Source organism: Sapajus apella, unplaced genomic scaffold, assembly GCF_009761245.1.
Source record: "Sapajus apella isolate SASKATOON/1434 unplaced genomic scaffold, GSC_monkey_1.0 scaffold15, whole genome shotgun sequence".
Classification (NCBI taxonomy): domain Eukaryota; kingdom Metazoa; phylum Chordata; class Mammalia; order Primates; family Cebidae; genus Sapajus; species Sapajus apella.
The window spans coordinates 26,122,309-26,134,719 of NW_022436955.1; the positions used below are offsets into that span (position 1 = coordinate 26,122,309).

The window sequence follows — 12,411 nt, forward strand, 5'->3', positions numbered from 1 at the left end:
GCTCCAAGAAGGAGCTATAACAGGGTTAGGACAAAGATCTCCCCTTCCTGCAATTCCTGGATAAAATTATAACAAAGCTGTGATTTTCCAGTGCTTAGCACATGCTAGGCACTGCAGTGAATACTTCCGTACACATTATCACTGTTAAGCTCCACCACGTATTTCAAGGGCTGGTGGATTTATATTCTTGTGGTACATCTGAGGAAACTGAGGCACAAATAGCTTGGGTCATTTGTACAAGGTGCAGAGCTTATATAATGGCAGCTTGGCAGTGACACCCAGTTGTATCTCTCAAACCCCAGAACTGTGGCCACCATGCAGGGCTGCTTCTCACAAGATACATATATCGCCATATGTCTCACAGGTAGCACTGAAAGAGTCAGTTCTTTTCTGGTACTGAGAGCAGTGAATTTTAAGACACGACTTTTTGGCAGAAATGGAAGCTAGGTGGCAAATCAGCAACAGGTTAGATTCCACATTAAAACTCAGAATCTCTGATTCAGAATCTGCAAGCTAATGTGCAACACTTCAAAGTCTCTGGGAAACAAAAGAATGCTGTCTAATCTGGTTACCACATCAGACTCAGGCTGACTTGGAGTTGTGTGCGTGGGGTGATGCCATTGCAACGGTAGCAGCTTTGGTTTGTGGAGTTTTGGGAAGAAATCCAAGCTTCAGTAGCATTTTGCAACTTAATGCATTATTAAAAATATAATGCGTAGCTGGGGACTGATTTTGACATTTTAAACATAATTTTTCTCCATTAAGAGAGTACCATAGGCCGGGCGCGGTGGCTCACGCCTGTAATCCCAGCAGTTTGGGAGGCCGAGGCGGGTGGATCACGAGGTCAAGAGATCGAGACCATCCTGGTCAACATGGTGAAACCCCGTCTCTACTAAAAATGCAAAAAATTAGCTGGGCATGGTGGCGCGTGCCTGTAATCCCAGCTACTCAGGAGGCTGAGGAAAGAGAATTGCCTGAACCCAGGAGGTGGAGGTTGTGGTGAGCCGAGATCGCGCCATTGCACTCCAGCCTGGGTAACAAGAGCGAAACTCCGTCTCCAAACAAAAAAAAATAAAAAAAAAAAAAAAAGAGAGAGTACCATAAAGTCAGCAATAACAACGTTACAGAAAGCTGAAAAAGAAAATGGACGCTAAGACTTATCCATAATCCAAGTGTTCTTACATAACTATAACTTACTTGTCCTAGAATTTTTCACGTGGTCCCATCATACATCATCATCATCAGTCATCATCACATTTTTCTCTTTTAGGTATGAGCCTTTTCTTGTGTTAGTACCTCTCTTCATAAATACGATTTTTCATAGTGACATATATATCACTGAATTAATAAACCATAATTTAAGTAACCATTTCCACATTACTGAATATTTAGCTTGTTCTTTTATTCCCCTCCAGTTTGACACTGCAAATAACAGATTTGGTCCTTTGTTATTTGACTTCTAGGAAATAATTTTCTAGAACCAAGATTACCAAGTCACTAATATTTTTATGGTTTTTAATGCATCTATATTGCCAACTGCTATTCAAAGTTGTAGTATTTGATAACACCATCAAAATATATCCATTCACAAGGTAATTACACTGTCTTCATCATTAGTCATTATTTTTTAAAAACATAATTGCTAGCATAAGAGGAAATCTATATATCTGTGTCTTTCCTCTTTCTCTCTATATAGTTTATATACATATAAACACACACACACATCATATATACTATATACATGCATGACATGTGTGTTTATATGTACCTACATATGTATGACGTGTGTGTTTATACATACAGTATGATGTGTGTGTATATACACATGTTTTAAATAATTTCTAAATCATACTCAAATAAAGATAATAGTACTTTAACATTTTCTTTAAAATCTAGGCAAATCTGACATACTTTCATCATTGAAAGTAGAAGATGTCCCCATTATTGGCAGAGAAATAGATTCTGAAAATGAGAACTGGAGAATTAATCTAAGATTCTTTTTTTCATTTTTAAAAATAGGGTTATTACTTTAATAGAAATATGACTTTATGCTTTCATAATGAATCATACTAACTTATGAGTAAAATTGTCCTATTAAATAATACATTTTTATTTAAAAAACCAAGAGACATACTAGAAGAAATTACTCCACTTATTTTTTTCTCAAGTAAGTGGTTTATGTAAGCATACATATATATACAATTTTATTTTCATAAGACCTAGAAAAAAAATCCCAAGTTAATTTTCTTACATTTTTACTTAAAAAAAATTTCATCTTATACAGAAGTTGCAAGAGGAATACCATGGTTGGAAATATTCTTAATCATTTGTTTTGTTTGGGTATGATAGAGACTTTTTTTGGTGATCACTTAGAATTTAACTTCCTGGAACATTAAAACAATTATTAAGAGCTTGGTGTTTTTTCCTTTATTTCCCAGATACAGAGAAATTCATGTTAAATGCCTTCTGTAGGTCCAGAATTTCTTGCTTGTTTTTTTTGCCCCCAGTCTCCGATTTGACAGAGCAGCTGGATTATAATAAATGACTCCCTGGCATTTCAGCATCATAGCTGGGGACTCTGCCAAAGCCCTGGCCACATCTCTGTAGTGGGACGTACAACTACTAAGAAAAGAGGCTGGATCCACAAACCCTATAGGAAATTAGTCTCGTTATTGCGACTTCATTCGTGTTCCCATCCAGAAGAGGGCTTCATGGCACATGGCAATTAATTTACAATGCACAGTGTGTTTTGCTTGGTGTCAGCCTTTATTCTGACTTCCAGGACAAGACGGTTGCCTGAGTCCTTAATCGTGTGTGCGATTTGACAGTCAAGATGGGCTACGTGAGTAATCTCTTAGCTGTGCCATCAACAGAGAGAAAATTATTTTCTGAATTGAACTTTGATTGTATGGGATAGATATCTGTTCAGTTGTGTTTTTGTTGTTGGTGGTGGTTTCTACGTTTTTATTTTTGGATTGTGACCTCAGTTTGAGTGAGCAGTGTGATGCAGCTGCTAACAAATAGAAAAAGAGAAAACTCTAAACTCTATTAATAATTGTACACCGTATGATAGCAAAGCATGTTGGTCCCACTGTGCTTGTCACAGATCAGAATTTACCTAGGGAATGTGGGCACATGTAGAAGCCCAAGAGTACTAGATGGTCTCCTATAAGGGGCCAAGATGGTAGAAGACTCGTGGATTGGCTGTCTGCTGTGTTTTTGTGTCCCAGCACCTTTTCCTTCCTGCCACTGCCTATTTTAAGCGCTTTTGCTTGAACTTTCAAACATGTGCCTCGGTCATCCCAACGGATACCTGCACCTAGCACCTAGCTGCCAATCACATCACTAATTGTCTGGATTCAATGACTGGTCTAGATGCATTTATGACCAAGATACAGCAAATGAGTATTCTTTCGGGGAAATTAATTTGAATGTTGCAGAGTGTAGGCCTTCTCACTCCATGGAGTTCCAAAGACAAGGTGAATTTGGAACTGTGGGGTCCAATTTTTTTTCAAATAGACACTGTGAGTTGAATAAAAAGCCCAGTAAGCCAAGAAATGGAGAGAAAATGCAAGAGAGAAGGAGGGAGGAGGGGGACAAACTTGATGGTGTTATTCAAATCCCTGGATCTAGCTGTACCTAAAGCCCATACCTCGTGCTTCCCCATTACACGCACCAATATATTATCTGTTTGATGGGTTTGTTTGCATTACATTCAATGAGGCTTCACTGACATAGCTTGGGAATCTCATTTACAAGGAATAGTTTGAAGACAGAGGGAACCCCCATGGAGAAAAAAATGAAGATTGATAGTGACAGGAGTGAGGCAGGAAAACCTACTTCCCTTCATATATCTCCAGGTTTGGAATGTGGAAAAAGGGGTTTGCTTGTCCTTGGTCCTTCTGGGGAGCAGGATCTGGAGCAACCATGGAAGTGGAGGAACAAGGGAGGCAGTGACAGCGGGGAAGGCATGTGGATCTCAGCCTTGGGGAATGGGGAGCCAGGCCTGTGCTCTACATCTGCCATCTTCAAACCTTGAACATGGCTTTATTTTCAGAAAGACTCCATTTCCTCATTTATGAAATGGTTATGATACTGTCTGTCCCCTTATCTTTCTCTGTCAAGGGAAAATGACATAACAAATATTTGTTGAGAACCTAGTGTGTGTCAAGCACTGGCATAGGCATTCAAGACCCAGGATTGAATAAGGAAGACAAAATCTATATCTTTATGGGCCTTGGAGTCTAGAGGTGTTGGTGGTGAAATAGATAGAAAATTAACAAGTGCACATGTGAATGTAAAGCTGTCATCTTGATGAGGGTGAAGATTTCTAGAGGTGTTGATGGCGAAATAGATAAAAAAGCAACAAGTGCACATGTGAATGTAAAGCTGTCACCTTGATGAGGGTGAAGATGTGAGGGGACCATGGCAGCCTGTGGGAGAAAGAATTGATGAGTCAGGGGACACATCCTGAGATCATAGCTGAGCTGAAATCTGATGGGTCGGGCGGAGCTTAAGGGTTAGGAGAAATGCTCCTGCCAAAGGGAGCTGCAGATGCTCATTCCCTGTGGAGGTGGACAAGGAATCCAGGATGGCTGGGTTAGAGCTCCCAGAGGGGAGCCTGAGATAGGAGGAGGCAAGACCAAGCAGATTGTGGAAGCCAAATAAGGAGTTCTGTGTCCAGTCAAAGGGAAATAGGGTAGCCAAAGGCAGGATTCAGTAAGAAAAGGAGTGTTCATATCATTCTGGTGGTTGCTGAAGGACAAACTGGAGGTTGCCAAAGTGGATGGGGGAATACATGTTATTCAAGAAATATTTACAAAATTGCATTGCAAAGTGGAAACACTGTACCAGTGCATCAATAGCAGGCATGGTGATGGTAACAATGATGTTGATGACAGTGATGATGATAGACACCCCTAAGCTGAGAACTTCGTACATGATAACTCATCTATTCCTCAAAACAGTGCCCCAAGGTATTACCAAGACCGTACTACAGATATAAAAACTCAACAAAAGGTTCTAATTTGTTTAAAGTCACATACAAAGTGAGAGACCTGGGACTGGAACCCAAGTTCATGCAATTGTTTTAAGTAGGTGTCCTTACATCTGAGTTTCCATTGCATCATGTACGTATTTTCCTTGAATCTCCTTAAAATGAACATATTATAAGTGTTTGTATAGCCTACTAGGCTATGCCTTGGCAAAGTCATTTTTTCTTTTCTCCTTTCCTTCCTTCCTCATTTCTTTCTTTGCCTGTCTCATTTTCTCCCTTTCTTCCTCCTTTCCTTTATGTTCACTAGAATCTGACATACATACATTTATACCCATGGAAGGTGTCAGTGATGTTATTTTTTTCAATGACTGAATGAAAGAAAAAAAAATGTGTATGTTAAGGGCCCCTTTCTCTAGAAATATGGAACTAAAGGCAAGTCAGTTTTTGTTTAGGCATTAAGGGGAGAGTACCCTTGGGTTGGATTAAAGATCAGATTAAGAATCCTCTGTGACCCTTTACAATCAACAGTCCATGGAGGGATTGCGGCAAAAAGAGACTCTCCTTCTAAACATCTGTGTGTGATTCCTGGAGGACAGAAGCTGAGCGGGGTGAATGGAAGTGAACTCCAAAAGCAGCAATGCTTCAGAGGATAGCGGTAAACAGAAATCAGGAAGCAGATGGTGGGGGTATCTGTGACCAGAAATAAGAATATCTTTATTGCCAAGTAAATAAACAAGCCACATCCTGACTACATGAGCGGAAATTTCCTGAACATGCAGAAAGTATGTTTGGTCTTTAATTTGCTTTTGAAAAGTCAACCTCAGAGCATTAAGCCTGAGTGTGTGCCACCCGCAGCCTCAATCCTTTTCTTGTGATTTACCACCCACTCTCTCCTTCTTTGGGGAGCTCGTTGGTTATTCTTCTTATGGACTCATAGAAGAGAATAATTCTTTCTCCCTGTGCCCATTCAATTCCAGTCTGAATGTTAGTACTAGACTAATGAGCTGACATAAGACTGAAGACGGTTCCACGGACTTTCTGAAAGCTAAGCCCGTTTTTGTTCACCATTCTCTTAAAGTCTCAGGTGGAGAAGGAAGACCTTAAATAAATAGCTCTTCTTTTATAATGAAAGAGGAGAAATATCTGAAAGAATGCTTCTAGCTGATCGGGTTTCGACAGAACGGTAAGGAGAAATTCTCTAAGTCCACCTGGAGCTTATTAACATTGAAAATTGCAAGAGACTGGCTTAAGCTGATTTTTTCCCCCAACTGCCTAGACAAAGACTTTGATTTCCAATTTTCTGTTACAGTTGAGTGCATTCTTTTGGCAAATATTTAGTAAGCATTTTTAATGCTAGGACTGGTCACTTAAAACAAATGTCTTCAAATATTCTTCATTCAGATACATAATCTTCCAACCACAACAGTGATGGAATGAAAGCCAGTCATCAGTAATTTGCAAAAATTATGGTGCTGGTCCTCTCCCCAGCCAACTCAACTGGGTTTCTAACATCCTCCGTCTTCCTGATCTTTGTTTTCCCTTCCTGAGCATCTTTCCAGTTCACTAATTAATCATATGTAGTCTTCGGTACATGCTGTTACGTGGAAAGCCAGATGTGTGCCAATTGATGTCACCATGATAGACAAGAAAAAGGGAAGTTGACAGACAAGGGCAGATTCCTGCGTTTGCAACATGTACAATTGCATAGTGCCCTGTGCTTAATGGGGGTTTGAGGGGAAGCATGCTTGGGAGTTAATGCTCTGTCATCACTATCCTGAAATTCTTAATAGATTTTTCTTTTTGTTTTGTGAATGAAGCCCAAAGGGACAATGAAGCATGAGCTGAGGCTTGGAGTCTTACGTCACAGGGAGCCCCACCTCTTACTGCCCCCCCCCACCCCCCACCACTTCCCTGGGACAGATCTTTAGCCACCTGCTCCTTGACCTTGCCCTACACAAGGCACTCACTGATCTTGCACTACAGCACCTCATTCTACTAGCACGGACCAGAGCTCTGGGCAAGGGAGGTTTATGTCAGTTGCATGTAACTGACATGCAGAATTTTTGGGACAGAGCCCCAGATTCCTGAAAAGGTCAGACTTATTCATATATCCCATGCCTGAGAGAGCACAATATTAAATAGCAAATAAAAAAACGCCATGACAGATTGAGAGAGAGACCATGTCAAAAACATAAAAAATGTTTTGTCTGCCTTTTAGACAAGAGACCCCAAATTTTCATTTTGTACCTTACCCTGCAGATTACTTTGCAGACTCTGGTTACAGACAGCTGTTAATGTTTATCAACACACAGTATTGGTGAAGGGATGAGAAATGTGGCTCCTCCCACAGGTGAGTATGGAATCATTCTGAAGTCTAAATGTACAGAAATCAGCCTGATGTAGGCCAGCACCATGCTTAACTGATAAGCTTATTGGTTGTATCTGTCTTCCAGAAACACACAGGCTAAATAACAATGAACAATGACCATATCTAACCGTCTGAATATTCCTGTAAAAATATCAACTGCCAAATTTGGGGGAAACAAGATGATAGCTGAAATTAACAGAATATCCTCCAAAACAGCAGCATGGGAAACAAATGTTATTTATACCACAAGCTAACAAGGCAGGCCTGGGACAATCAATACGTGCGCCTTTTTTCCACCAGATTCTCTTCTCATTATATAAATAGGATGGCCTGAGGTACCAGAACAATGAATGGAATAATAACTAGAAAATATAATGGAGCTAATAGTAGATTTCTCCGGACTGTCAACTTCTGTTCAAAGAGCCGGCAATGACGGATAGACAGTGGCATGCAGAAAGGAATCTTTCTCTGGTTCAGCATGGGTGCACTGCCTTGTGCTAACTCTGCCCCTCCCCTACCCACCACACCCCATGTGTCTAGAACAATCTCCTCTGCAGTCCTTCATGTCCTAAATGACTTAGTCCAGAGCCTTATTTTGAACAGATGCCTGTACATTTCTCGATTGGTTGAGGCACATCTAAACGGACACAAGTCCTATCTCTAAAACGTGACTTTTTACTTAGAAAATGTCCAATTCTCAGTTGTGGGCTATTCATTTGCAAATGACAAACACCCACTCAAACAAGCTTAAGAAAAATAGAGAATTATTGGGAGGATGCAGGAATAGGTAATTAGCCAGTTCTTCCAAAGAGCCAGAACCAGGAGGCAGACCACTGAATCCCAGACAGATGGATCATCTCTTTCCACTGCAATTCAAGCCCTGATTTGTGGCCTTTGCCTATTTTCATAATATAAATGCCTCCATCGTGGCTAATTTAAAACTACCGATGATATATCATAGAATGTGGCATTGGGGAAAGATGTACAGCTGCGCCCTCTTATTGTACCCCATTATATAGTACTTCTACCGTATGGATATCATAGACAAATAATCTTAAAAGCATAGATAATAGTCAAATACAGTAAAGTAGTTAAGAAGTGCTTCATTGTGAGTATTCATTGCCTTTGCTTTTAAGATTATTGAATTACAAGTGCATATAATTTTTAATAACATCAGCGTTTAACTGGCTTAGACAATTCCGGAAATTTCAACAGTGACCTCTTACAAACAGTATGTGCCAGCTCCTACTCACCATTCCTCCTCGTGAGTCCATGGAAGTGGCCTCTCTGGGAAGAAGGCAGAGAGCAGGAGAGAGGCCATGGGTGGAGAAGGAAGTGACTGGTAGAAGTACATGGATGACATCTCAGTTCAATCTCCCCACAGATTTATTATTTTGACATAATTCAAACTTCATATCTCACTTCATCTGAAAAACAGTGTCCATATCTGTCCTTGTCTTCATTTTCCTCCTACCTCTTAAAACTTCTCTTCTCTGGCTCTTCTCCTTACCCCTAACTGGGGGCTTTCTACCCTGTCTTTGGACACTCTTTATCCTCTCTATAATGATAACTCCTAAATCCTAGAAATGGGTACAATTCCCCTACTAAGCTACAGACCTGTGTGTTTAAGTATTTCCTAGATATTGCCATAGGCATGGCCCACCATCACCTTAAATTCAAGGCACCCAAATGAATTTTTAATTAAAAAAAAATTTGTTATACCCAAATGAAAGCGTGCTGTAATGAGAGGCATAGACTTTAACTATAGAGCCAAATTGTAGGTCTTAATGAGCTCGCTGACTGTGGGCAGGTCACTGATTCTCCCTTATCCCAGAGTTTTGCCATGTAATTAACAGGCTTGACCTTGATGAATGTTCCATGGTGCCCTTGATTCTGTGGGTCCACCTCAGAAGCCATCTCTCTTTCATCTTTTCATATTTTGAAGTTCCGTGAAATATTTCTTTTCTGGAGTAGTTATCCAGGAAATTCTGTGAATCAGTGAATTAAATCATGATCACTCAGGAATGCTGTAGCTCTAGCATTCCATGATTCTTTAGTTAGTGCTCAGGCTTCTGGAATGAAAAGTACAAAGCTACAGGGACAGCAGCTAGTGATTACAGCACAGTCTGTCGCCATGTATACTTCATTGCGTAGGGTCAGGGGCAGGAAGTTCCTCAAGATTAAGCTTAGTGTACAGTAATTCTGATGTCTCATATTTGATTTGCATTTGGCACTGAAAAGATCCTTTCATGTCTATTTCTGCCCCAGGGTCCTAACATAAATTTTAACATTCCCTGGTTCTCCTTGGTGATCATTCCCACATAGAAATGGAACTGCATTGATAATCATTGTTGAATAAATGAATAAATGATTGTTGAATGAATAACTGAATGAATACTGCCAGGGAAAATTATTGTTTTGATTTTATTTTAGGGCCTGAACTTTAGGAGAATAAAATTATCCTAAATAGAGCTGTTGGCAACTGCCTTTCTAACCAGCTTCCTATTTTCTAGAAAAGGGGTCAGTGTTTGCAGGAATTGTATGGAATTTCTGAGAAATGCCATTCAACATTAATTTTGCTTTTCCTATTCCTAAGCATTATCAGACAGAGACACAGCCTCTGCACAAAGGAAGACATTAGGGCATTGTCTATTCAGGGCTGCTAGATAAATATCATTATAGTTGTATTTATTAATTTATTTGGATTTCTAAGCAGCTCTACCTTTGGTTGTGATGATTGTATGGCAAAATGCAAAACAGCTTGACAGAACTTTGCTATCTAGACTTTTGATAATGATCTCTAAAAGCCAACTCATTTCATTTGCATCCTTTTATTAATAATACAAAAAAATCCGAACCTTAACTAGTGCTTGTCACAGTCAGTGGGTACTTCATAAGCCAAGTGTGCACAAGAAGGTATTTTTGGTTCCTTATTGGGTTTCTATAATTGAAATGACATTTTGTAAGAGCAATCTTGTTTGTTAAGGACAAACTCAAGCCAATGCCATAGTTTCAAAGCTCTCATTACTATTACCATGGGAAGCAAATTCGTCAGAAGTGTGTGTATGTGTGTGGGTTCACATATACATTCCTATGCATACACAGGCACGCACACACGTTGCCATGGGTGGACCTGATAAAATATGTGCAGTGTTCACTTGTCCAAATCCAGCCAGTCATCTAGGGACTGTATAGACAATTAGGCTGTACCTGCAGCCCTGCCCCATCGTTCCCCTTTTCTCTGCTGCTTGAGCCTCACCGTAAGGCTTAAGTGAGATGTACGTTCTTTCCCAAATGATGGCTCATGGGGAAAGAGCATTTCTGAATCTTCCTTTCTGACCCTCTAGTTAGATGGCAGTGATAGTACTGAGGGAAAACCAGGAGATAACAAAGGAAACTGCTTAAGCAAGTTGTATTTGGGAAGATTAGAAAAGGGAGCATGCCCGCACAGAAGGATGAAGCTGAAGTCTCTAAGGAGGTAATCTTGTTCAAATAATAGCTTTTCTTGTAACTATAATTTGTCAAATTGGTTATTCCTGATGAGCTATCCCCAGTTTTCTGAAATCTTTTAAAACTTACATTGTAGCTTCCTTTTCATTTCCTTGTTCCCATGTTCTCATTCTGGTCCATCATGTGTTCATTTATTCAGTCCATTCTTTGTGTGTTCATTCATTTATTCTTTCAAGTGACATTTACTGATAATTAAAAATTAATAAAATCACTGACTTCAAGTTCTATGAGCAAAAGTGAACCAAACCAAAACAAGAACTAAACTAGACTCCAATGTGGCCAGATTGGCCATTAGGTGGTATGTGCCTTCTGTGGTCTTATTGGGGATTTAAGCATTTGTTTTGGGTACATGCCTTGTTAAACATTCAACATGTCAAAATGGTGGTAGTAATAGGAACACAATAAAGAAAATATGAAGAGAGTGATTTAAATTATATTTGGCACTCAGAGAAGGGCCAGGTAGACTTTCCAAGTTGGATTATTTCTGCCTTAAGCAGAAAAGGAGTTGCAGAGAGTTCTAGGTGGACTGAGATGCTTGAGGAAGGCCTGGGAGGCAGTAAAGCAAGTGATATTTTCAAGTTTAACTATGCGTCCACACATTATAGTGTTCAATATTTAAAATGTTCAGTGTGTAAATTCTATCATGGAAAGGTTTTTGAGGAAGTAGCTTGTAAAAGTCACATATTTCTATTTGTTGCTAGGGTTAACTAACCAACAGGTTCTTGGCTAAGCAAAAAGTACAGTCTGTTAGTTAGACATAGAATAAAAATTTGGGGGAAAGAGGAAAATCTCGCATGCTCCCAAGAAGGGCAAGTGAAAAGTGTTATCCTTCTGATAGGGGAAGAAGTTGTGAGTCATTAGTCTGGACTGCTAAAGTCATAATAATAACAACAGCCACCATTTGTGGATCACTTACCACAAATCAGTAAGTGTATTAAGTCCTTCTCATGTGCAAGCTGTTCCTTTAACCTACCTGGCAACCCAGCTGTTAGGATAGCAGTTCCCTGCTCAAGCTTCTCAGTCTCTTTCAGCCTCAGTTTCCTGTTCTGCAAAATGGAGGTTATGGGACTGTGGGGACATTAAACGAAGCTATGCTTCTTATGTGGTTTGCACAGCATTAAGCAGGGAATAACAGGTCAGTGAGAATTAGAGTATTAGTTAGTATTTCTCCTTCCCTGTTAGCATTTTTCCTTCCCTGAGGAGGAAACAGAGAATCAGGACGACCAAGCTGAATATAAGTAGCACCTGATAGCATTCTTGGAAGATTATACTCTTGTGAGCATTTCTTAGAAGTAAAAATTGATGATCAGAGAGATTGACTGTCACCAGTGCATGACTATCACCTTGTCATTATTAAAGTACTTTACACTACTTGATACTACTTTATTCTTGTAAGTTTTGTGAGGACCAGGATTTGGGTCTTCTTTTGTCCCTTACTACATCCTCATCTATATCAGTGTCTGGCATATTATCTTTTTGTTGATGACTGACCTTTCATTTTCCTCTTTCTTTGCGTGGCAAGCTCTTACTTGCCCAT

The 12,411-nt window shown here is 39.8% G+C and overlaps 1 protein-coding gene across 3 annotated transcripts in view; it reads left to right on the top strand.

Annotated features, from left to right (window-relative positions):
• Positions 1–12,411, top strand: part of CDH13 (cadherin 13) — a 1,241,014-nt gene that overhangs the window by 173,534 nt on the left and 1,055,069 nt on the right. The window lies entirely within an intron of this gene.